This window comes from Leopardus geoffroyi, chromosome C1 (genome assembly GCF_018350155.1).
Source record: "Leopardus geoffroyi isolate Oge1 chromosome C1, O.geoffroyi_Oge1_pat1.0, whole genome shotgun sequence".
Classification (NCBI taxonomy): Eukaryota; Metazoa; Chordata; class Mammalia; order Carnivora; family Felidae; genus Leopardus; species Leopardus geoffroyi.
In genome coordinates this window covers 27,043,267-27,068,167 of record NC_059328.1, presented here as the reverse complement: position 1 = coordinate 27,068,167, position 24,901 = coordinate 27,043,267, and the positions used below count along the sequence as shown (strand labels likewise).

Genomic DNA, 24,901 nt, shown 5'->3' with positions numbered 1-24,901 from the left:
GGCTCACTCAGTGGAGTGTGTGACTCTTGATCTCATAGTTGTGGGTTCAAGCCCTGCACTGGGTATAAAGATTACTTATGGAATAAAATCTTTTAAAAAAAGAATTAGTTAATGAATGTTAAAACCATTCAGGTAAAAACTGAAGGGGAACTTTTAAATATATGGTTTACGCTGACATCCCCTGAACTAAGATGAATGCGATGGTTCCACTAGCGGTGTCATACCAATAAAGAATTCTTTCCAAAAAAGACGAAAAATTTAGAGTGCATGGCTGGCTTAGTCAGTGAAGTGTGCAACTCTTGATTTTGGGGTTGTGAGTTCAAGCCCCACACTGGGTGCAGAAACTACTTAAACTAAAAAAAAAAAAAAAAAAATTTAAGACAAGAAAAAAAAATTTTGAACCTAAATCTAATCACACTTCTACCAGTTACAGGAAACATGAAGAACAGAGTAATATGTCCAATGACACCAGGATATAATCAACAAAGCCCAGAATGTGTGAAATGCTGCAGAACAAATCAGCTAGTGTCTTCTAAAAATAAAGTTTTTAAAATGGGAGATTTACTGATTAAAAGAGGCTGCAGATAGACAACGCACAACCTTATTTTATTTTATTTTAATTTTTTTAATGTTTATTTATTTTTGAGAGACAGATCATGAGCAGGGGAGGGACAGAAAGAGAGGGAGACACAGAATACAAATAGGCTCCAGGCTCTGAACTGTCAAGTCAACACAGAGCTAGATGCAGGGCTTGAACCCATGAACCATGAGATTATGACCTGAGCCGAAGTCAGATTCTTAACCGACTGAGCCACCCAGGCGTCCCCACAAACCTTGTTTTAGCTACTGACTTTGTGAAACAAATAAGAAAGTTGTACAAATATCAGGTGACATTAAGGAAGCCTGTTGATTTTGTTCCATGTGATGTTATTTTGATTTTTTTTTTAAAAAAAGAGACTGTGTATGTTAGAAATGTACACTTGTGTATCAAGAAGTAAAACAAGGGCCACCTGAGTGGCTCAGTCAGTTAAGCGCCTGACTCCTGGTTCCAGCTCAGGTCATGATCTCATGGCTCTTAAGATCAAGCCCTGTGTTGGGGCTCTGCATGGACAGCACAGAGCCTGCTTGGGATTCTCTCTCTCTCTGCACCTCTCCTGGCTCACACTTTCTCTCTCTCTCTCAAAATAAACAAACTTAAAAAAAAAAAGTGAAATGAAATATGTCTACAATTAGCATTAAAATGCTATAGAGACTGGCACAAAAACAGACACTCAGATCAATGGAACAGAATAGAGAACCCAGAAATGGACCCACAAACATATGGCCAACTAATCTTTGACAAAGCAGGAAAGAATATCCAATGGAATAAAGACAGTCTCTTCAGCAAGTGGGCTGGGAAAACTGGAAAGCGGCACGCAGAAAAATGAACCTGGACCACTTTCTTACACCATACACAAAAATAAACTCAAAATGGATAAAAGACCTAAATGTAAGACAGGAAGCCATCAAAATCCTCGAGGAGAAAGCAGGCAAAAACCTCTTTGCCCTTGGCCGCAGCAACTTCTTACTCAACACGTCGCCAGAGGCAAGGGAAACAAAAGCAAAAATGAACTATTGGGACCTACCTCATCAAAATAAAAAGCTTCTACAAAGTAAAGGCAACAATCAGCAAAACTAAAAGGCAACCAACAGAATGGGAGAAGATATTTGCAAATGACATATCAGATAAAGGGTTAGTATCCAAAATCTATAAAGAACTTCTCAAACTCAACACCCAAAAAACAAATAATCCAGTGAAGAAACGGGCAAAATACATGAACAGACACTTCTCCAAAGAAGACATCCAGATGGCCGACACATGAAAAAATGCTCAACATCACTCATCATCAGGGAAATACAAATCAAAACCACAATGAGATACTACCTCACGCCTGTCAGAAAGGCTAACATTAACAACTCAGGCAACAACAGATGTTGGCGAGGATGCGGAGAGAGAGGATCTCTTTTGCACTGCTGGTGGGAATGCAAGCTGGTGCGGCCATTCTGGAAAATGGTACTGTGTTTCCTCAAAAAATTAAAAATAGAACTACCCTACGACCCAGCAATTGCACTACTAGGTATTTATCTAAGAGATACAGGCTTGCTGTTTCGAAGGGGTACATGCACACTTATGTTCATAGCAGCACTATCAACAATAACCAAAGTATGGAAACAGCCCAAATGTCCATCGATGGATGATGACTGGTTAAAGAAGATGTGGTATATATACATATATATATACATATATATACACACACACACACACAACAGAGTATTACTCAGCAATCAAAAAGAATGAAATCTTGCCATTTGCAACTACGTGGATGGTATTATGCTAAGCGAAATTAGACAAAGACAAGTATCATATGACACTCATATAAGGACTTTAAGACACAGAACAGATGAACAGAAAGGAAGGGAAACAAAAATAATATAAAAAACGGGGGGGGGGGGGTGACAAAACATAAGAGACTCTTAAATATGGAGAACAAATAGAGGGTTACTGGAGGGGTTGTAAGAGGCGGGATGGTCCAAAAGGGTAAGGGGCATTAAGGCATCTACTCCTGAAATCACTGTTGCATTATATGCTAACTAACTTGAATGTAAATGAAAAAAAGAGACATAAAAAAAAGAAAAAATAAAATAAAATAAAAATAAAATGTTATAGGGAAAGACGTGAGAGGAACGAATAAAACAGGCAGAAAGTTGATTACTGTTTAAAGAAGATGAATGACAAATACATGACCATTAGTCGAACTATTTGCTCAACATTTATGTTTTAAAATGTCCATTATCAAAGGTTTTAAAAAAGTAGTGATCAACTAGAAACATCTTAAATACAGAGTTGTATTCCTCACACTAAACAAGAAGCTTTTTTCCTAATATAATTTATTATTTAACGACCCTGAAAATAACTCATTATTTTGGGGCCTGTGTTACTTTCTTCCAACAAATGACAACTAAACAAACAAAGTAAATCCTTCTTTGATGCTAGATGCAGCACTTTTTTTTCTTGTTCATAATTATTGAATACTGCTTCATTAAAATTAATTTTAGATGGAGCGCCTGGGTGGCTCAGTCGGTTGAGTGTCTGACTTCGGCTCAGGTCATTATCTCACAGTTCGTGGATTCAAGCCCCACCTGGGGCTCTATGCTGACAGTTCAGAGCCCGGAGCCTGCTTTGGACTCTGTGTCTGCCTCTCTCTCTGCTCTGCCCCTGCTTGTGCTGTCTCCTCTGTCTCTCAAAAATAAATGTTAAAAAACATTTTTTTTAAATTAATTTTTCGGGCACCTGGGAGGCACAATCAGTTAACTGTCCAACTCTTGATCTTAGGTCAGGTCATAATTTCACAGTTTGTGGGTTCAAGCCCTGAATCAGGCACAGGGCTTGCTTGGGATTCTGTCTCTCCTCTCTGCCCCTCCCCCACTTTGTGCATGTGCATGTGTGCACACATGCTCTCTCTCTCTCAAAATACATTAACTTTTTTAAAAAGATGTAAAAAAATTAATTTTTTTTTTAATTTTTTTTTCAACGTTTATTTATTTTTGGGACAGAGAGAGACAGAGCATGAACGGGGTAGGGGCAGAGAGAGGGGGAGACACAGAATCAGAAACAGGCTCCAGTCTCTGAGCCATCAGCCCAGAGCCCGACGCGGGGCTCAAACTCCCGGACCGCGAGATCGTGACCTGGCTGAAGTCGGATGCTTAACTGACTGCGCCACCCAGGCGCCCCAAAAAATTAATTTTCCATATACAAAAACACAGGAAAATATTTACTTCTCTTTTATGTTAAGACATCAATGGGAATGCAAGCTGGTGCAACCACTTTGGAAAACAGTATGGAGGTTCCTCAATTAAAAATAATTAAAATTAGGGGCGCCTGGGTGGCGCAGTCGGTTAAGCGTCCGACTTCAGCCAGGTCACGATCTCGCGGTCCGGGAGTTTGAGCCCCGCGTCGGGCTCTGGGCTGATGGCTCAGAGACTGGAGCCTGTTTCTGATTCTGTGTCTCCCTCTCTCTCTGCCCCTCCCCCGTTCATGCTCCGTCTCTCTCTGTCCCAAAAATAAATAAACGTTGAAAAAAAAATTAAAAAATAATAATAATAATAATTAAAATTATATTTTAAATTTAAAATAATATTAAATTAAAAATAGAACTACCCTACGACCCAGCAATTGCACTACTAGGTATTTATCCAAGGGATACAGGTGTGCTGTTTCAAAGGGACACATGCACCCCAATGTTTATAGCAGCACTATCAACAAGCAAAAGTATGGAAACAGCCCAAATGTCCATCGATGGATAAATGGATAAAGAAGATGTGGTGTATAAAAAAAAAAAAAAAATATATATATATATATATATATATATACACAATATATACACACACACACACACACACACACACACACACACACACACACACACACAATGAAGTATTACTCGGCAATCAAAAAGAATGAATTCTTGCCATTTGCAACTACGTGGATGGAACTGGAAGGTATTATGCTAAGTGAAATTAGTCATTCAGAGAAAGACAAAAATGATATGACTTCACTCATATGAGGACTTTAAGAGACAAAACAGATGAACATAAGGGAAGGGAAACAAAAATAATATAAAAACAGGGAGGGGGGGAAACACAAGAGACTCAAAACTGGAGAACAAACTGAGGGTTACTGGAGGGGGTGTGGGATGGGGGAATGGGCTAAATGGGTGAGGGGCATTAAGAAATCTACTCCTGGGGCGCCTGGGTGGCGCAGTCGGTTAAGCGTCTGACTTCAGCCAGGTCACGATCTCGCGGTCCGTGAGTTCGAGCCCCGCGTCGGGCTCTGGGCTGATGGCTCAGAGCCTGGAGCCTGTTTCTGATTCTGTGTCTCCCTCTCTCTCTGCCCCTCCCCCGTTCATGCTCTGTCTCTCTCTGTCCCAAAAATAAATAAACGTTGAAAAAATATATATATAAAAAAAAAAAAAAAAAAAAAGAAATCTACTCCTGAAATCACTGTTGCACTATATACTAATTTGGAGGTAAATTTAAAAAAATAAAAAGTAAAAATTTTAAAAATAATAAAATAAATAAAATTAAATTAAATAAATAAAAAAACATCAAACATGAAGAAAAACCGAAGGACAGTAAGTATGCATATTTTCTGTAACTATCTTGAGAGAAATACTTCAACTGACATAAATTCTATGAACAATCCTATGACGATCATATTAAAAAGCAAGGAAGTTACTATGATATAACGGAATTCAAGATCAGAAAACATCACATTCAATTTCAGGGGAACAAAAAGGTTGAATGAAAAGAAAAATTGGAGCCAACGTTTACTTCTTTTTTTTTTTTTTCTTTTTTTTTTTAACATTTATTTATTTTTGAGACAGAGAGAGACAAAGCATGAACGGGGGAGGGTCAGAGAGAGGAGACACAGAATGTGAAACAGGCTCCAGGCTCTGAGCTGTCAGCACAGAGCCCAACGCGGGGCTCGAACTCACAGACCGAGAGATCATGACCTGAGCCGAAGTCGGCCACTTAACCGACTGAGCCACCCAGGCACCCCCGTTTACTTCTTAAATAATTCAAGTGTTACATAGAAAGGAAAGCAAGAAAAAAGTAATGTTCACTCTCACTTCTAGGCAATGACTTCGAAGGTTTCCATGACATTATCCTTGGCTCCAGGTCCTTCCCCCTTTGCTTCTAGAAATTACCACCTAGTATATGCTAGTATTTCCTGTGCACTAAGCCACTGAAACCCACTAAGAGTTAGATTTATCTCTTTCTATTTTATCCTTAAGGAAACAAAAACCATGTTACTGTTAAGGACCAAGGTCAAATTCTGTGACGGTGGCTCCTACTCTGCAATCCTCCACCTAATCTATTTCAGAAGGTCTGGGATAGATAAGGACTACACATTTGTGTATTACACAGGAGCAGGGATGGAATTCCCCCAGGGGATTCTGAAGCATATTGCTAATTAAAAACAAATACACCATGATATGTTTTCTCCTGGGTACTCTGCTGTTATCTATCTGATTTCTACAAAATTAAGTTTGTGTCTCTGTATATGGGTATATTCATCAGCCTCAATCTCAATTTCTGCTGTTTGAAGAAAACAATGTTAAGAAAATGAAGATGAGTCATAGTCCAGGAGAAAATATTTGCAAAACACATATCTAAGGATTTGTATCCAAAATACATAAATAACTCAAAACACAATATGAGAAAACTTATATCACCCAGCAATCCCACTCCTAATTATTTACCCAAAGGATATAAAGACACGTTTACACAAAAACCTAGACACGAGAAATTGAGACTACTTTCTTCTGTTAGAAAGAAAATGTTACTGAAGACATTGTTCATTACTCAGTGTCTCCTACTAAAGATTCACATCTGTAACTACTTTTAGAATCAGTGCTAGAAAATGCTGTTTCTTCACAGTACAGTAATATTTGCTCTATGTGATATGGGACATATTTAACTAACTCTGATCAATCACAACATTAGAATTATCATATCTATATTTTCCTTTACCATGGTCCTTAATTCTTTTAATCTTCTTTTGTATATCTTTTTGTAAAACTACCCCAAATTCTTTGTGGAAACAGCTAAATCTGGACAAATACACATAAAGAAATTGTAACCAACATAATAAGCTTTCTCCTTCTATTAATCCTTCTTGGAAATGAAGGGGTTTTTTTTTCCTTTTTGGGGGGTTTAAAGTTTTTATTTATTTAAGTAATCTCTATTTCCCACGTGAGGCTCAAATTCACAACCCTGAGATCAAGAGTAGCATGCTCTTCCAACTGAGCCAGCCAGGTACCCCTTTTATTTTCCTTTTGTATGTGCTGTTTTAAAATTTTGGAAATAGTAAATTATTACAAGTAGTGCAGCTGACCTTTGAACAACATAGGTTTGAACTGCACAGATCCACTTATCCACTTTTATCAATAAATATGGTACAATACTGTGGATGTATCTTCTCTACCATATGATTTTGATTTATTTTTCTTTAAGTAGGTTCCATGCCCACCATGGAGCCCAAGCCCAGCATGGAATCCAACACAGAGCTTGAACTCACAACCCTGAGATCAAGACCTGAGTTGAGATCAAGAATTGAACATTTAACCAACTGAGCCACCCAGGCACCCCTCTCAACCTTATGATATTTTTAAAAACATTTTCTTTTCTTGGGGCGCCTGGGTGGCTGGTTGAGCATCCGACTTCGGCTCAGGTCATCATCTCACAGTTCGTGGGTTCCAACCCCACGTCGGGCTCTGTGCTGACAGCTCAGAGCCTGGAGCCTGTTTCAGATTCTGTGTCTCCCTCTCTCTCTGCCCCTCCCGTTCACGCTCTGTCTCTGTCTCAAGAATAAGTAAACAATGGGGCGCCTGGGTGGTGCAGTCGGTTAAGCGTCGGACTTCAGCCAGGTCACGATCTCGCGGTCCGTGAGTTCGAGCCCCGCGTCGGGCTCTGGGCTGATGGCTCAGAGCCTGGAGCCTGTTTCCGATTCTGTGTCTCCCTCTCTCTCTGCCCCTCCCCCATTCATGCTCTGTCTCTCTCTGTCCCAAAAATAAATAATAAACGTTGAAAAAAAAAAATTAAAAAAAAAAAAAAGAGTAAGTAAACATTAAAAAAAAATTTTTTTTTCTTTTCTCTAGCTTACTTTATTGTTAAGTGTATAGTACATAATGCATATAACATAAAAAATATGTTAATCAACTGTTTATGTTATCAATAAGGCTTCCAGTTAAAATTGGGTATTAAGTTAATTAAGTTCTGGGGGAGTCAAAAGTTATAGGCAGAGGTGCTTGACTGGTTCAGTCAGCAAAGCACATGATTCTTGATCTTGGGGCTGGGAGTTTGAGCCCCATTTTGGGTAAAGATATTATTTAATACTAGATAAAATTAAAAAAATTTTTTTAATGTTTACTTATTTTTGAGAGAGACTGGAGTGTGAGCAGGGGAGGGGCAGAGAGCGAGGGAGACACAGAATCCGAAGCAGGCTCCAGGCTCTGGGCTGTCAGCATAGAGCACGACGCGGGGCTCAAACTCACAAACCACGAGATCATGACCTGAGCCTAAATCGGAAGCTTAACCGACTGAATCACCCAGGTGTCTCTAAAATTTTTAAAAAGTTATAGGCAGATATGACCAGGGGGTTGGGGGACAGTGCCCTTAACCCCCATGTTGTTCAAGGGCCAACCATACACACATATGGTAATGCTGAGCTTATAAATTAGAGTAAGAGACTAACAACAATAAAACGATTATAGCACTATACTGCAATAAAAGTTAATGTGGTCTCTCAAAATATCTCACAGTACTGTATTCACCCTTCTTGTGTTGACATGAGATGATAAAATGCCTATGTGATGAGATGAAAGGTGAATCTAGGCACTGTAACTTAGCGTTATACCACTGACCTTCCGACAATGCAACAGGAGGATCATCTACTTCCGGAAGGACCGTGGTTGACTGTGGGTAACTGAAACCACAGGAAAAAAACCACAGATTTTTTTTTTTTTTGGGGGGGGGGGGGACAGGGGGAAGATGGAGAGAATACTGTATTGGTTTATAATTCCCTCCTACTATACTCAACTTTTGATAGTCTTCTTTAAAAGTCATAACCTGAGGGGCACCTGGCTGGCTGATTCAGTAGAGTATGTAACTCTTAAACTCAGGGTTATAAATCTGAGCCCCATGCTGGGTGTAGAGATTGCTTAAAAAAAAGTCTTTAAAAGTCACAACCTGATCTCAGCTGTGCTGGGTGGAATTAAGCGAAGATTCTATCTCTACATCAGGCTTATAGGGCCAAGCAGGACCCCTACCAAGACTAGCATGACAGTAGCAGAGAAAAATCAGAAAAAAAACTTTCCCGTGAAGGAAAAGTACATTTCTAGGAGAGAGAGTCAGAACTGTGAGGCAACCTGCCTCTCGCCACAGGAAGAGAATGTGAACAGTACCTACCTTGGTGAATTGAAATATTATTAAGGGAGCCAAATTGTTACCATATAGATGAAGAGATTTTCATTTCAGAAGATAAATCAGTCTCCACTGAATAAAATGAATGGGGGAAAGGAACACTAGAAAAGGGAGGGAAAAGAAGAGTGTTTAAAGGCAAGGAAAGTAAGAAGACAAAGCAAGCAAAATGAGTACCATAACCAGGCTGCTGGCAATAGAAATAAAGTTTTACAAATCATGTGTGAAGTTACCTCAATAAGACTCACCAGTTAAAACTGGATTGATAAGGTAAAGAGGAAAAAAATGACTGAGCAGTTTCTAACCAGGGTGACTAGAAGAGGGTAACTAAGAGAATACAGAAAGAACAACAGGTAGGGAAGGAATGGGGCACTATTTGTGAGAGCAAGTACTTACAAGGGGAATAAAGAGTCCATTGTAGGCACACTAAATTAGCAGTATTTGTTAGCACAAGTCAAAGCATACATCTGAAAACACAGATTTTGAGTTTTAGACACACACATGCAAAAGAAGCAAAGAAGTACAAGGGAAAATCACATATGTATTTAATGGGTAGTGGTTAAAACTACTGTAGGTGATTACCCAAGAAAAACAGAGACCAAGGAAACATTTATTGGGCATGCAGAAAGAGTCAAAGATGACTGAAAAGAAACAATTCAAGAAAACAACCATGAGAATGCCACCTTATAAGTAAGGGAAAAGTTTCAAGGCGGAAATGGACAACAGAGTAAGATGTGTAAGAGATCAAGTAAGAAAAGCTCTGAAAAGCATCCATTAGGGGCGCCTGGGTGGCGCAGTCAGTTAAGCGTCCAACTTCAGCCAGGTCACGATCTCGCGGTCCGGGAGTTCGAGCCCCGCGTCGGGCTCTGGGCTGATGGCTCAGAGCCTGGAGCCTGTTTCCGATTCTGTGTCTCCCTCTCTCTCTGCCCCTCCCCCGTTCATGCTCTGTCTCTCTCTGTCCCAAAAATAAATAAAAACGTTGAAAAAAAAAATTAAAAAAAAAAAAAGAAAAGCATCCATTAGACGTGGTAATTCTTAGGTTATTTCAGTGATCTTAAAGAGAATTTCAGTGGAGAAACAGATGGAAAGCCAGATATGGGTTGAGGAGTAAATGTGAAAAACACAAGCAACAGTGTCTCAAAAAGACTCTAACTTCAAAAAGCTTATCTCAGTTCAGACTATAGTCTGAAATTACCATTTCCTACTGAAAAGGTACCAGGGCTTCCTGGGAGTTAATTCCAAATATGAGATAGTAACGTACAGCATGAGCCTAGGTAGATCTTTTTGGCCAAAAAGGGAAGAAACTTTCAAGAACTACTGATGTTAAGTTATAAGGATGCAGATAAGGGGCACCTGGGTGGCTCAGTAGGTTAAGCGTCGGCCCTTCAGCTCAGATCATGATTCTCACAGTCCGTGAGTTCAAGCCCCACGTTGGGCTCCACGCTGTCACTGTGGAGCCTGCTTGGGTTTCTCTGTCTCCCTCTCTCTCTGCCCCTGCCCACTCACACTCTCTCTCTCAAAACAAATACATTAAAACACACACACACACACACACACACACACACACACACACACACATGTCTAAGTATTTTATTTTTATTCTTTTCAATGCTAATATAAGTGAAATAATATCCTTGATTTCCTTTCAGGATTATTCACTGACAGTGTGAAGAAACACAACTGATTTTTGGGTGATTTTTTTATTCTGAACTCTGCTGAACTTGTTATTACCTCTCACAGGGTTTGGGATTTTTTTGGTGGATTTGTAAGGGTTTCCTATATGAACAATCGTATCATCTGTAAGTAAGAGATAGTTTTACCTTTCTTTCCAATTTGGACGCCTTTTCTTTCTTGTCTGACTGCTCTGGCTAGAACTTCAAATACACTGATTAGAAGTACCAAAGAGGGCATCCTTATCTTATTCCTGATCTTAGGAGAAAGCCTTACAGTCTTTCACCATCAAATATGATGTTAGCTATGGTTTTTCATATATAGCTTTTATTGTATTGAGGAAGTTCCCTTCTATTCCTAATTTATTAAGTGCTTTTATAATGAAAGTATGATGGAGTTTTTCAAATTTTTTTTCTCCACCAACTGAGATGATATGTAAGTTTTTTCTTTCATTCTATTAATATGGTGTATTACACTGAGACTTAGAAAAAATTTAACCAAGGAAGTACAAGACTTGTACACTGAGGAGACTTGCACAAAACGCTGTTGAAAGAAATTTTAAAGGATGGGGGCACCTGGTTGGCTCAGTCAATAGAACATACAACTCTTGATCTTGGAGCTGTTGAGTTAGAGCCCCACATTGGGGATAGAGTTTACTTAATAAAAAAAAGTTTTTAAAGGACAAAGATAAAAGGAAAAACATTGCATTCACTGATTGGAAGACTTAATAGTAGGATGACAATACTACCCTAGAGATTTACAAATTCAATTCAATCCCTACCCAAATCCCAGTGGCATTTTTTGTAGAAATGGTAAAAAATTCGGAGCACCTGGGTGGCTCAATCAGTTAAGCATCCGACTTCAGCTCAGGTCATGATCTCACAGTCTGTGAGTTCAAGCCCTGCGTTGGGCTCTGTGCTGACAGAGCCTGGAGTCTGCTTTGGATTCTGAGTCTCTCTCTCTCTCTCTCTCTCTCTCTCTTCTCTCCCCCCCTCCCCCACTCACACTTGGTCTCTCTCTCAAAAAGAAATAAACATTTAAAAAAATTTAAGAAAGAGGGGTGCCTGGGTGGCTCAGTCAGATGAGCATCCAACTTCGGCTCAGGTCACAATCTCATAGTTGGCGGGTTTGAGCACCGTGTCGGGTTCTGTGTTGACAGCTCAGAGCCTGGAGCCTGCTTTGGATTCTGTGTCTCCCTCTCTCTCTGCCCCTCCCATGCTTGTACTCTGTTTCTCTCTTTCAAAAATAAACATTAAAAAAAAAATTAAGAAATAGGAAAAGACTCCTAAATTTCATATGGAATTTTAAGGGATGCCAAATAGCCAAAAACAATCTTTTGTTTGTTTGTTTGTTTGTTTGTTTACCTGGGCGGGAGGGGGAGGGTGGGATGCAGAGAGAGAGGGAGAGAATCCCAAGCAGACTCCAAGCTGTCAGCACAGAACCCAACATGGGGCCTGAACTCATAAACCACAAGATCATTATCTGAGCCAAAATCAAGAATTGGACACTTAACCAACTGAGCCACCCAGGTGCCCCAAAACAATCTTGAAAAGTAAAAACAGGGGTGCCTGGGTGGCTCAGTCGGTTGAGCGGCCGACTTCGGCTCAGGTCATGATCTCGCAGTCTGTGAGTTTGAGCCCCGCGTTGGGCTTTGTGCTGACAGCTCAGAGCCTGGAGCCCGCTTCGGATTCTGTGTCTCCCTCTCTCTGACCCTCCCCTGTTCATGCTCTGTCTCCCCCTGTCTCAAAAATAAATAAAAAACGTTAAAAAAAAAAAAAAAAAAAAAGGAAAGTAAAAACAAAGTTAGAGGACTCACACTTTCCAACTTCAAACTTCTACAAAGCTACAGTAATCAAAAGTGTAGTACCATCACAAGGCGATACATAGACCAATGGAACAAAATTGAGAATCCAGAAATAAGCCCTTACATATATGTTTATATACTGAGTAGGTGTGTCCCCAAAATATACATTTTGAAGACTGAAACACCAATGTTATGATATTTAAAGATGGGACCCTTGGTAGGTAACTAGGATTAGAGGAGGTCATGAGGGTAGGGCTCTCATGATGAGATTAGTGCCCTTCTAAAAAGAGACCAGGGAGCTTGCTCACTCTGTCTCAGAACACACAAAGAGATCATGGGGACACAAAGCAAAGATGGCAGCTGCCAACAAGCCAAGTGAAGAGGCCTCAGAATGAAATCTACCTTGCCAGCTCTTTGATCTTAGACTTTCCAGCCTCCAGAACTGTGAGAAATAAATTTCTGTGGTGTAAATCATCCAAACTATGGTATTTTGTTACAGCAGCCCAAACTGATTAATACAAAGGCCAAATGATTTTGGACAAGGGTGCCAAGATCATTCAATGGGAAAAGAACAGACTTCAAATATGGTGCTGGAAAAAACTAGATATCCACATGCAAAAGAACAAAATTGTACACATACCTTATGCCACAAACAAAAACTAACTTAAAATTAATTAAAGACCTAATTTAAAGAGGTAAACTAGGAGTGCCTGGGTGGCTTAGTCGACTAAGCATCTGACTCTTGATTTTGGCTCAGGTCCTATCCTCGCTGTTATGAGATAGAGGCCCTCTATCAGTCTCTGCGTGGAGCAAGGAGCCTGCTTGGATTCTCTCTCTCCCTCTCTCCCTCTCTCCCTCCCTCTCTCTCTCTCCATCTCTCTCAAAAATAAATAAACGTTAAAAAAAACAACGGACTTTATTTAAAAAAAGAGATAAACTACAAAACTCTTAGAAGAAAACATATGGGAAAAACTATATGATCTTAGATTTGGCAATGATTTCTTAAATATGACAACAAAAGCACAAGCTACAAAAGGAAAACATAAATTAGACCTCATCAAAACTGACAACTTTTGTGGATCAAGGGACACTATCAAGAATGAGAAGAAAACCCCCAGAATGAGAGAATATATTTCCAAATCACGTATCTGATCAGTTTAACATCCAGTATGCAGAACTCCTACAACTCAACAACAAAAAGACAAACTACCCAATTAAAAATGGGCTAAGGATTTAAACACACATTTCTCCAAGGAAGATCGACAAATGGCCAAAAAACACAAGAACAGATACTCAACATCATTAGTCATTAAAAAAAATATCAATCAAGGGGCACCTGGGTTGCTCAGTCGGTTAAGCATCTGACTCTTGATTTCAGCTCAGGAGAGATGGAGCCCCAAGTCATGTCAGGCTCTGTACTGGGCATCAAGCCTGCTTAAGATTCTCTCTCTCCCTCTTCCTCTACCCCTCCCCTGCTCTCACGCGTGCTCTCGCCCTCTCAAAAGAATTCAAGGGGCGCCTGGGTGGCTCAGTCGATTAAGTGTCCGACTTTGGCTCAGATCATGATCTCAAGGTTCATGGGTTCGAGCCCCGCGTTGGGCTATGTGCAGACAGCTCAGAGCCTGGAGCCTGCTTCAGATTCTGTGTCTCCCTCTCTCTGCCCCTTCCCCAGCTCACACTCTGTCTCTCTCTCTCTCAAAAACAAATAAACATTAAAAATTAATTTATAAAAAAAAGAACTCAAATCCAAACCACAAGATACTGCTTCACATCCACTAGGACAGCTTTATCAAAAAAAAAAAAAAAAAGAAGAAGAAGAAGAAGAAAAAGGAGGAGGAGGAGAACAGAACAAATGTTGGAGAGGACAGGAGAAATCAGAATCCTCTTGCATTGCTAGTGCACCTCTGTGGAAAAGTTTGGTGATTCCTCAAAAAAGATAAAACATAAAATTTCTATTTGTCCCAACAAATCCATTTCTAGGCATATACCCCAAAGAAGTGAAAACACAGACTCAAACAGATATTGTACAGCACTATTTATAACAGCATTTTTCACAACAGCCAAAAGACAAAAATTTGTGTCCATCAACAGATGAATGGACAAATGTGTTATATACATACAAATAAGATTATTATTCAGCCATAAAATAGAATGAAGCTCTGATATATTATGCTGAATGAAATAAGCCAGACATCAAAGGTCAAATACTGTATGATTCTGCTTACAAGAAATATTCAGGATAGGCAAATTCATTGAGACATAAAGTAAATTAAAGCATAACAAAGACTGGAAGGAACTGCAATGGGGAGTTATTCCTTAATGTGTACAGTCTTCTGTCTGGCATGAAAAAGACAATGGTAATAGTTGCACAACACTATTAAAATGTACTTAATGCCATTCAAATATACACTTCTAATAAAAATTTAAGGTAACTTTTAATATAATAATTTTTTTAAAAGCATTGAGATGCAAACCTTAAAGACCTTGCTGCAGGCTGAACTGTGGCCCCCAAAGATATGTCCTCCCAGATATTCAGAATGTGAGCTTTCTGGAATAACCTTTGCAGATGTAATTAGTATAAGGATCTTGAAATGAAATGACCCTGAATTAGGATGGGCCGTAAATCCAATGAAGACTGTCCTTAAAAGAGACAGAAACACAGAAAGAAGGCCATGTGAAGGCAGAGGTAAAGAGAGGAGTTAATGCTGCCACAAATTAAGGAATACCTAAGGCCACCAGAAGCAGGAAGAGACAAAGAGAAGGTTCTTCTCTAGAGCCTTCAGAGAGAGGATGGCCCTGCTGACCCCTTGATTTTGGACTTCTAGCCTCCAGAAGTATAAGAGAATAAATTTGTTGTTTTTGGTTTTTTTTTAATTTTTTTTTTAACGTTTATTTATTTTTGGGACAGAGAGAGACAGAGCATGAACGGGGAAGGGGCAGAAAGAGAGGGGGAGACACAGAATCGGAAACAGGCTCCAGGCTCTGAGCCATCAGCCCAGAGCCTGACGCGGGGCTCGAACTCACGGACCACGAGATCGTGACCTGAGCTGAAGTCGGACGCTTAACCGACTGCGCCACCCAGGCGCCCCTAAATTTGTTGTTTTAAGCCACCAAGTTTGTGGTGATTTCTTACGGCAAACCTAGGAAACTTCTATATATTTTAGTATAGCAAAGTGGTATGTTGCTGTAATAAATATTTAAATACGTGCAAACAGTTTTGGAATTGGATAACGGACAGATGCTGGATGAATTTTAAGAAGCATGATAGAAAAAAAAATCTAGATTACCTTCAAGAGATGGTTGGTACAAACATGGATACAAAAGTTTTTTCTATCAAAACCACGAGACACCACCTCATACCTTTCAGAATGGCTAACGTCAACAACTCAGGCAACAACAGGTGCTGGCGAGGATGCAGACAAAGACTATCTCTTTTGCACTGCTGGTGGGAATGCAATTGGTGCAGTCACTCTAGAAAACAGTATGGAGGTTCCTCAAAAAATTAAAAATAGAACTACTCTATGACCCAGCAATTGCACTACCAGGTGTATTCAAGGGATACAGGTGTGCTGTTTCAAAGGGGCACATGCACTCCAATGTTTATAGGAGCACTATCGACAACAGCCAAAGTATGAAAAGAGCCCAAATGTCCATCAACTGATGAATGGATAAAGATGTGGAGAACATATATACACACAATGGAGTATTACTCAGCAATCAAAAAGAATGAAATCTTGCCATTTGCAACTACGTGGATGGAACTGTAGGGTATTATGGTAAGAGAAATTAGAGAAAGACAAATACCATATGACTTCACTCATATGAGTAATTTAAGAGACAAAACAGATGAACATAAGGGAAGGAAAGCAAAATAATATAAAAACACAGAGGGGGACAAAATATAAAAGACTCTTAAATACAGAGGACAGAGGGTTGCTGGAGTGGTTGTGGGAGGGGGGATGGTCTAAATGAGTAAGGGGCAAAAAGGCACCTACTCCTGAAATCATTGTTGCACCATATGGTAACTAACTTGGATGTAAATTAAACAATAAATTATAAAAAATAAAAATAAAAAAATAAAATAAAGGCAGTTCTGGTGAAGGTTCAGAAGAAAGTGAGGAACAGAGAAGAAAAAGCTTATAACATCTTAAAGAATAGGTACACCATAAACAAAATGTTGGGGAAAATATGAATGTTAAAGGTGCTTCTGGTGAGATCTCAAAAGGAAATGAAGAATATGTTATTGGGAACTAGAAAGTGATCTTTGTTATAAAATAGGAGAAAACTTGACTGAATTGTGTTCTACTATTGGATAGAAGGCACAACTTGGAAGTGATGAACTTATTTATTTACTAAGGAGATCTCTAAGCAAAGCACTGAAAGCGCAACCTGGTTTCTTCTTGTTGCTAAGAGTAAAAAATGAGGGAAAAGAGATAAACTGAGAAAATATTAAGCAAAAAGGAAGTAACTCTTGATGGTCTGGGAGATTCTCAGCCCATCCAGATGGCAGAGGATACTAAAATTAGGGAATTCACTATTATAAAAATGTGCTCTCTAAAGAAAGGGCCAAGGGTATGGCTGGACAACCACTAGCTGAAGATATCAGATATATGACTCATGGGTCCAATCTATCACCTCAATTTAAGTCAGGAATACAAATGGGGTTATCAAAGATTTATGAAGAACCTTCTTGTCTAATTGTGTGGATCCCCTTTACACACAGAGAAGACTCACAAGGCTTGTGAACATATTATACCAACAAAAACACTGCCAGCCTATACTTCAAAGAACAGAAACTAGACAAAAATTTTAAAAAGCTGTCTGACTTCTGGAATTCTATGGTCAAGAAAAAGCTAGTAAAGCTACTCATGTGTGAACTTGTGCTACCCTTCAAGAAAAAGAAAGGTACACAGAAGTGGAAACCAGAGAAGTAGGCTCAAAGCAAGAGTCTACAGTGTCTCCATAAACCCAGAGGGCAGGGGATCAAGCCACAGAGAATTATTCTCAGGCCTTGAAATCTAAGAAAACTGGTCCTGCTGGGTTTTGAACTTGACTGGGGCAAGTGATCCCTTTATTCCTTCCATTTCCTTCCTTTTGGAATGGGAATATCTACCCTATGTCTGTCTCACAATTGTATGTTAGAAGCAAAACATTTGTTTTCTGGTTTCGCAGGGCCACAGACAAAGAGGAATTTTACCCCAGATGGAATCACACTCATACCTCATGCAGATGATTTAGATGCTGAGATTTGGCTGGTCTGAGCTAACGATATTTAGAAGAGATTTATTAAGTCTTAAGAATTCATGTTGTAATGGGTTGAAACTTTGGGGAATGTTGAGATAGGGATGAATGTATTTTGCATATTGGATGGTTAAGTTGCATATGGGATGGTCTTGAAGGACAAGGGGGGGACTGTAGTGACTTGAATTGTGACCCCTAAAATATATGTGCACCCAGAACCTCAGATAGTGAGCAGAACAGGTTTTTGCATATGTAATTAAGGTAAAGATCTTGAAATGAGATCATCCTGGGTTAGGATGGACCCTAAATCCAATAAAGAGTATCCTTAGAAAAGACAGAACACACAGAGAGAATGACAGGTGAAGAGGGAGGTGGACTGGAGTTATACTGCCACAAATCAAGGAACACAAATCAATCCACCAGAAGCTTCCAGAATTCTTCCAAAAGCTGGAAGTGAGAAAGGATTCTTCCCTAGAGTCTTCAAAGAGAACATGGCCTTGCTGACACTCTGACTTCAGACATCTAGCCTCCAGAACTGAGAGAGAATAAAATTTCTGCCATTTTAAGCCACCAAGTTGGTAATAATTTGTTATGGCAGCCTTAGGATACTGTTACAAATAGCCATTAATAAAATATATACCAAATTTAAACATCAAAAAGAATACTGACCACAGTAAATTTAAATATATCAAATATATTAAAAATCCATGTGTTCATAATGATATCACCTCCCAAGTCTCACCTTTAGGATTTGTAGGGACATCAATTCATTCTTCTGAAAGTTGGCAAATAAAGGGGAAAAAAAATAAGCATTTACTCTGTGCTTTTCCTGTATAAATATTATAAGGTAACCAAATAATGGTTATTTGGTGAGTAATAATCAAATTGTTGGTTGAAGGAATTCAACCAATGAAGGAATTCTTTATGGAAAAATTCCAGTGAATAAATACAGAAGAAATGATTTAAAAAAAAAATCATTCCTCAAAGGAAATCATGGATCTAGACAACAATCATCTATGGCTGATAAATTCATTAGGTGAAAGGTTAAGAAGTTGTCATGTTTGGACTCCACTGACAGAAAGAATGTAAACGGATCAATATTAGTATCACTAAAGTGTGACAACCATTTAGATGCCTCCTAGAATGATGTAACCATCTAACAGGGTGATTATATATCCTAATTTGTCCAGGATACTCCCTGTTTATGGCTATTGTCCCACTATAATTATAAAACAGCACACCCTTTATTTCTAAAACTTATTGGAAATAAATTATATAATTACTCTATGAATTTTTCTTTCCAAAAAAACTGAATCTAAATCTAATAAAGCTCTACCAATTCAAGTTCTCAATTCTGGCTACAGACTGAATCACTTGGGAAAATTTTTAAAAATATTGATGCCTAGAATCCACCCATGAATTCTGATTTAATTCATCTGAGATGTAACCTGAGAATCAGGATATTTAAAAGCTCTCCAGGTAATTCTCAAGTTTCAGCCAAAGTTGAGAACTACTGCTCCATATGTAACTACTAATTTGTGGGAAATATGAAGGGTAATTGAACATGTTAAGACACCACAAGAATTCAAGCAGCCAAATCCAGAATGTGGGAAATTCTCCTGAACAAATGACCTAGTTTTTACAACAAAGAAATAGCATGGGGAAAAGTTCAGGGTGTATACAGTAGGGAGGAAGATGGTTGAAGTTAAGAGAAATTTAAGAGGCAGATAAACCAAATCAAATGGTAAATCTTATATGGATAGTGATTTAAAAACAAACCAACTAGAAGAAAACATTTAGAGAATCAAAGAAATCTGAACAGACTGGATTAAGGAACTCTTAACTTTACTAGGTATGGTAGTATTGGAGTTGTTTCATTTTTTTTTAATTCTTACTTATTAAATATGCATACGTAAGTATGTATAGATTAAATGATGTGATTCTCGAGATTTCTTTAAAAATATTTCAACTAGGGCACCTGGGTGGCTCAGTCAGTTAAGCATCTGACTCTTGATTTCAGCTCAGGTCATGATCTCACAGTTCATGGGTTTAAGCCCAACACAGGGCTCTGCACTGACAGTGTAGAGCCTGCTTGGGATTCTCTCTCTCCCCTCTTTCTCTGCCCCTACCCTGCTCTCTCTCAAAATGAATAAACTTGAAAAATTAAAATATTAAAAATAAATAATTTTTTAAAATTTAATAAAAATTAAATAAAATTATCTCAATAAAAAAAGAGGCAGGGGCACATGGGTGGCTCAGTCAGTTTAGCAACCAACTTCAGCTCAGGTCATGATCTCACGGTTCATGAGACCCTCTGTCCCCCTCTCTGCTCTTCCCCCATTTATGCTTTCTCTCTCTCAAAAATACACATTAAAAAAAAAAGTTGGATGACACAGGAATAGCAAAATGTTGATAACTGTTCAGTTGTCAAAGCTGAGTAATAGGAATATGGGGTTTCATTGTACCAATCTATATTTTATATTCTATATTAATATCAAATTATGAAACAGAATAAAAGGGTTTTGTTTTTGTTTTTTGTTTGGTTTTTTGTTTTGGTTTTTTTTTTGCCTGTAAATGTGCAGTATGCATGTGACGGCATATATATATGTGTGTATATATACATATATGTGTGTATACATATATGCATATATATGTATGTGTGTGTGTATATATATGTAACTTAAAACATCTTAAACCAACACGTTGGGAGATGTAAAGAAAGATAAACACATATGATCCTTGGCCTCCAAGAGTATTGGGTAGTCCATGTTCGATAGAAAAGGGTTGCTCAGGTACTATCTTTGGTCAAGGAAGGTAGATAACTTAAGCTTCCAGGAGGCCAGAAAAATAATAACAATGAAATTAAAATACCACTATGCATATTCCCTAAGTATAAATGTGTGTGGGTGTTATTATCCCAATATTGCTCAACACCAGAGATTGTACCATAACGTGACTTTGAGAAGCCCATGCTCTATTAGATTGAGGCATATGAAAATGCATTTTTGGCTCTTTGAGAAAGACATGGTCACAGCTACAACAGAGCTCCAGGCACCCAGCTCCTGTTCCTGACTCACCACTGCTCACTTCTGCCCAAGAACAAGTCAGTCAGGAAGCCACGCCACAGCCATGGCTTTTCAAGACACCAGGAAGACACGTGGAACCAGAAGTGGCAATTCACTGAATCAGAATCACTCTAACCAGCTGCAATGTAAAATCTTTGGAGAAGGTATGTGCTGACTTGATTAGAGGTGCAAAGGAAAAGAATCTAAAAGAGAAAGGACAAGTTCGGATGCCTACCAAGACCCTGAGAATCACTACAAGAAAAACTCTTTGTAGTAAAGGTTCTAAGACTTGTGTCTGGAGGCGCCTGGGTGGCTCAGTCAGTTGAGCATCCAACTTCGGCTCAGGTCATGATCTCACAGTTCATGAGTTCGAGCCCCATGTCGGGCTCTGTGCTGACAGCTCAGAGCCTGGAGCCTGCTTCTGCTTCTGTGTCTCCCTCTTTCTCTGCCCCTAACCCACTCACATTCTGTCTCTGTCTCTCTCAAAAATAAATAAACATTAAAAAAAAAAAAAAAAAAAAAAAAAGACTTGTGTCTGTTTTCAGATGAGGATCCACAAGCGACTCACTGATTTGCACACAGTGCTTCTGAGATTATTAAAGCAGATTAAGATTACTTCCATCAGTATTAAGCCAGGCGGTGAGGTTGAAGTCACCATTGTAGATGCTTAAATCAACCTTTTTAATAAAGTGATTATTCGTTGTTTGAAAAAAAAAAAAATGTGTTTTTGTAAGTCAAATGGTCAAATATTAGCAATTTCATATAGTTCAACCTAATACTATAATGCTCTTTCTCTTTCCTTTACTAAAATAATTACACAGTTAATGCACAGTAAAATGATCAGAATATTTAAAGGAAATGTTATTCTTCTTTAAAGAGTGGTTGATCTAATGTAGAATTCAAAAATATCCACTAAATACCATAGAAATTGCAATTTTACATTTATCTCCTTATACTGTCTTTAACAAATAAGAAAATAAGTCCATATTCAAAGGAAGCACAAACTTTAAAATATATCATAGTTTTAAAATATTTAGCGTCTACTTTATTAAAAATAAACTTGTGAGTTGTGAAGATATGTTTTAAGGTTACCTCAAACTGGAATGTATTTCGATGCTTCCTGAGAAGTAGTTTATACATCAATTTAAATATAATTCAATTGATTTTAATCATCAAAAATTCCACATAATGAATTCGGGACCTAGACCATTTTACACATATTATTATATACATGTATTCTATGTTACATATATTACATTTAATTAGTAGACATATTAACTCTTACATGTTGTTATAATAAATTCTAACCTAAACTTTATCAAACAGTATAATTTTTCACATAGTACTTGATACTGGTTTAACTTATTATATTAGGACCCTGAGCAAAAAAAACCCCAGAAAACAAAAAACTCCTCTTTGCCCCAGTTTCTTCATTTATAAAATGGGACAGTAACAGTGACCACTGTTTATGGAATTGGAATTGATAAGGACTGGAGGATATATTACATATAAAATAATCAGAATAATGACTAGAACTTAAACGTCTATAAATATCAAGTGTTATTTCTAGAAACCTCTGCTACTTATAACATGGGCACTGTGAAAACAATTCACTAGATTGGGCTTTTCAAATGCTCTCTATACAGAACCAATGCATTCTTCAAGCAGATGCTTTACATTCTAGACACGTGAACTGCAAATATTTTTAATAATACGTACCGCTGTGATTTTTTTCTTTTAATGTTTATTTATCTTTGACAAAGAGAGCAAGCAAGCAAGTGCAAGCGGGAAAAGGGGCAGAGATGGAAGGAAACAGAGAATCCAAAGCATGCGCCGTCCTGAGAGCAAAGAGCCCAACATGGGGCTCAAACCCACAAACTGGGAGTTCATGACTTGAACCAAAGTCAGACGCGTAACTGACTGAGCCACCAGGCTCTCCTGTGACATCATGCTTTTGTGCTTTTAAGTAAAACATTTAGCAAAAAGACAAAAGATAAAAAGTTCATCAAGGAACTAAGAAGGATCAACCTTTTGCAATTATTGCAAATATTTAATAAAATATTAAAGTAACAGAAATCCAAAACAAAACTCCATAATCCCATCACGTGATAAAATCAATGTTTTCATTTGTTCATATTATTTTCTATTCCTTGTCTATACGCATGTTCAGTGTTTACATATTTACAATAATAATATGGATAACATTTTACAGTCTACATTTTCACTTAATATTATACCATGAGTATTTTCCATTTTGCAAAAATCTTCCCCTATTCTCCCTTTCCCTTATCTCAAACCCTTGAAGATAATCAACGGTAACATGTAGCCTGAAATGTATCCTCCACAACTTTCTCCAAGCTCATACATATATACACATGTATGTAGGGAGGGGAAAATGGTCAGTTTTTACAAAAATTGAAGCACACTACTTCTACATATGTTTATCTTTAAGTATACCAAACATATATGTCCCAAATTTAATATACAGAGAAGTTTAAGAACGGATACAACTTACTAGACCACTTAATAACATATACGTTTACAAAAATCATCATTCTGTATGTAAACTCTGAAAAGATACAGGGGGGCACCTGGGTGGCTCAGTCAGTTGAACATCCGACTTCAGCTCAGGTCATGATCGCGGCTTGTGAGTTCAAGCCCCGCAACCCCTGCGACGGGCTCTGTGCTGACAGCTCAGAGCCTGGAGCCTGCTTCTGATTCTGTCTCCCTCTCTCTCTGCCCCTCCCCCACTCACACTCCATCTCTCTCTCCTTCAAAGATAAACATAAAAAAAATATATACAGGGATTTCACAAAAAAAATATGGCCACCAGATTTAGATTGCCTGCTTCATAGGTTTACTATAATAGCGACATATAAAATAATTCCACTATTTACAACAAACCTACCTAATGAATTTTAAAACTTATTTAAGAAAATAAAAATTTTGCCATCTTAAAAAAAATTCATAAACATTATCTCAAAAATATCCTAACTTTAAAATGAGAAAGAGTGTGCATGTAATACTGGCCATCATGTGAACTTGTTCTTAGCACAGATGATAGATGGATATAGTGCCGACACACCCACATACTCAGCTTCCCCAAGTTCACAAATTGAGAGACTGGCATTCCAATATAGTCAGAATACAATCGAATCAACCTTATCTAATGAATACCTATTGTTCTAATTGCCCACAAGCATAAAAGACACCAGGCAGGCCTACACAAAACTTAAGGTTGTTTACACTCTTCCATCTAACCAAAATCCCGAACAATCAGAAGATCCCTAAATCTGGATCCATAGGAGAGAATTACTGAGTATAAAGATGGTATGAAACATTTACAAAAGCTTCCAAAATTACAAAACAGATAACTTGGTACCCATGCCATACACACTCTACTATAACAACTGAACTTTCTTACCAAAAACCAAGTCTTTTGAGTTCTATTATGTGGAAGTCTTAGGTGTTGGAGATGCAAAATGATGTACAATGGTCTCTCCTCTAAAGGAGTTGGCAATTTAGCAGGAGAGCCAGAATGTATTATTCTAGCTGATCATAAATACCATAGCATAATGCATAGCATGAGGTACATCAACTAACATAGGTGCTCAACAACTTGTGACTCAGGATTATAAAAGTCAAAGCAGTATCATAAATATAATACCATGTCATATCAATGCAATTTGAGATGAAATAACCTAAATTTATTACTTAGGCCTGTGCAATTTCTTTTAGCTACCTCAAAGCAAACAACCAAATTATTTAAAAAGATCTTGTACTTTTGCACATAGTCCTCACTAACCTGTTTAGACTATACATATGGAATCCATATGGAGTTTAGCATACACCAAAAAGTGAGTGAAAAAAAAAAAAGTGCATATACCATGTGTACAGTTCGGGATAACCCTACTGAACATTTTGTTTTGATATCAAAACAAAATGGATGGGCACCTGGCCGGCTCAGTCGGTAGAGCATGTGACTCTTGATCTCAAGGGCCGTGATTTTGAGCCCCACATTGGGTGTAGAGATTACTTAAAAAAAAAAAAAAAAAAAAAAATTAAATAACAACTTTAAAATGGATTATGGAATCTAAAA

At 38.3% G+C, this 24,901-nt stretch overlaps 1 protein-coding gene and 1 pseudogene across 5 annotated transcripts in view; one reads left to right on the top strand and one right to left on the bottom strand.

Annotated features, from left to right (window-relative positions):
• Positions 1-24,901, bottom strand: part of ZMYM4 (zinc finger MYM-type containing 4) — a 148,926-nt gene that overhangs the window by 121,578 nt on the left and 2,447 nt on the right. The window lies entirely within an intron of this gene.
• On the top strand, positions 20,126-21,545 carry LOC123597591 (annotated as a pseudogene).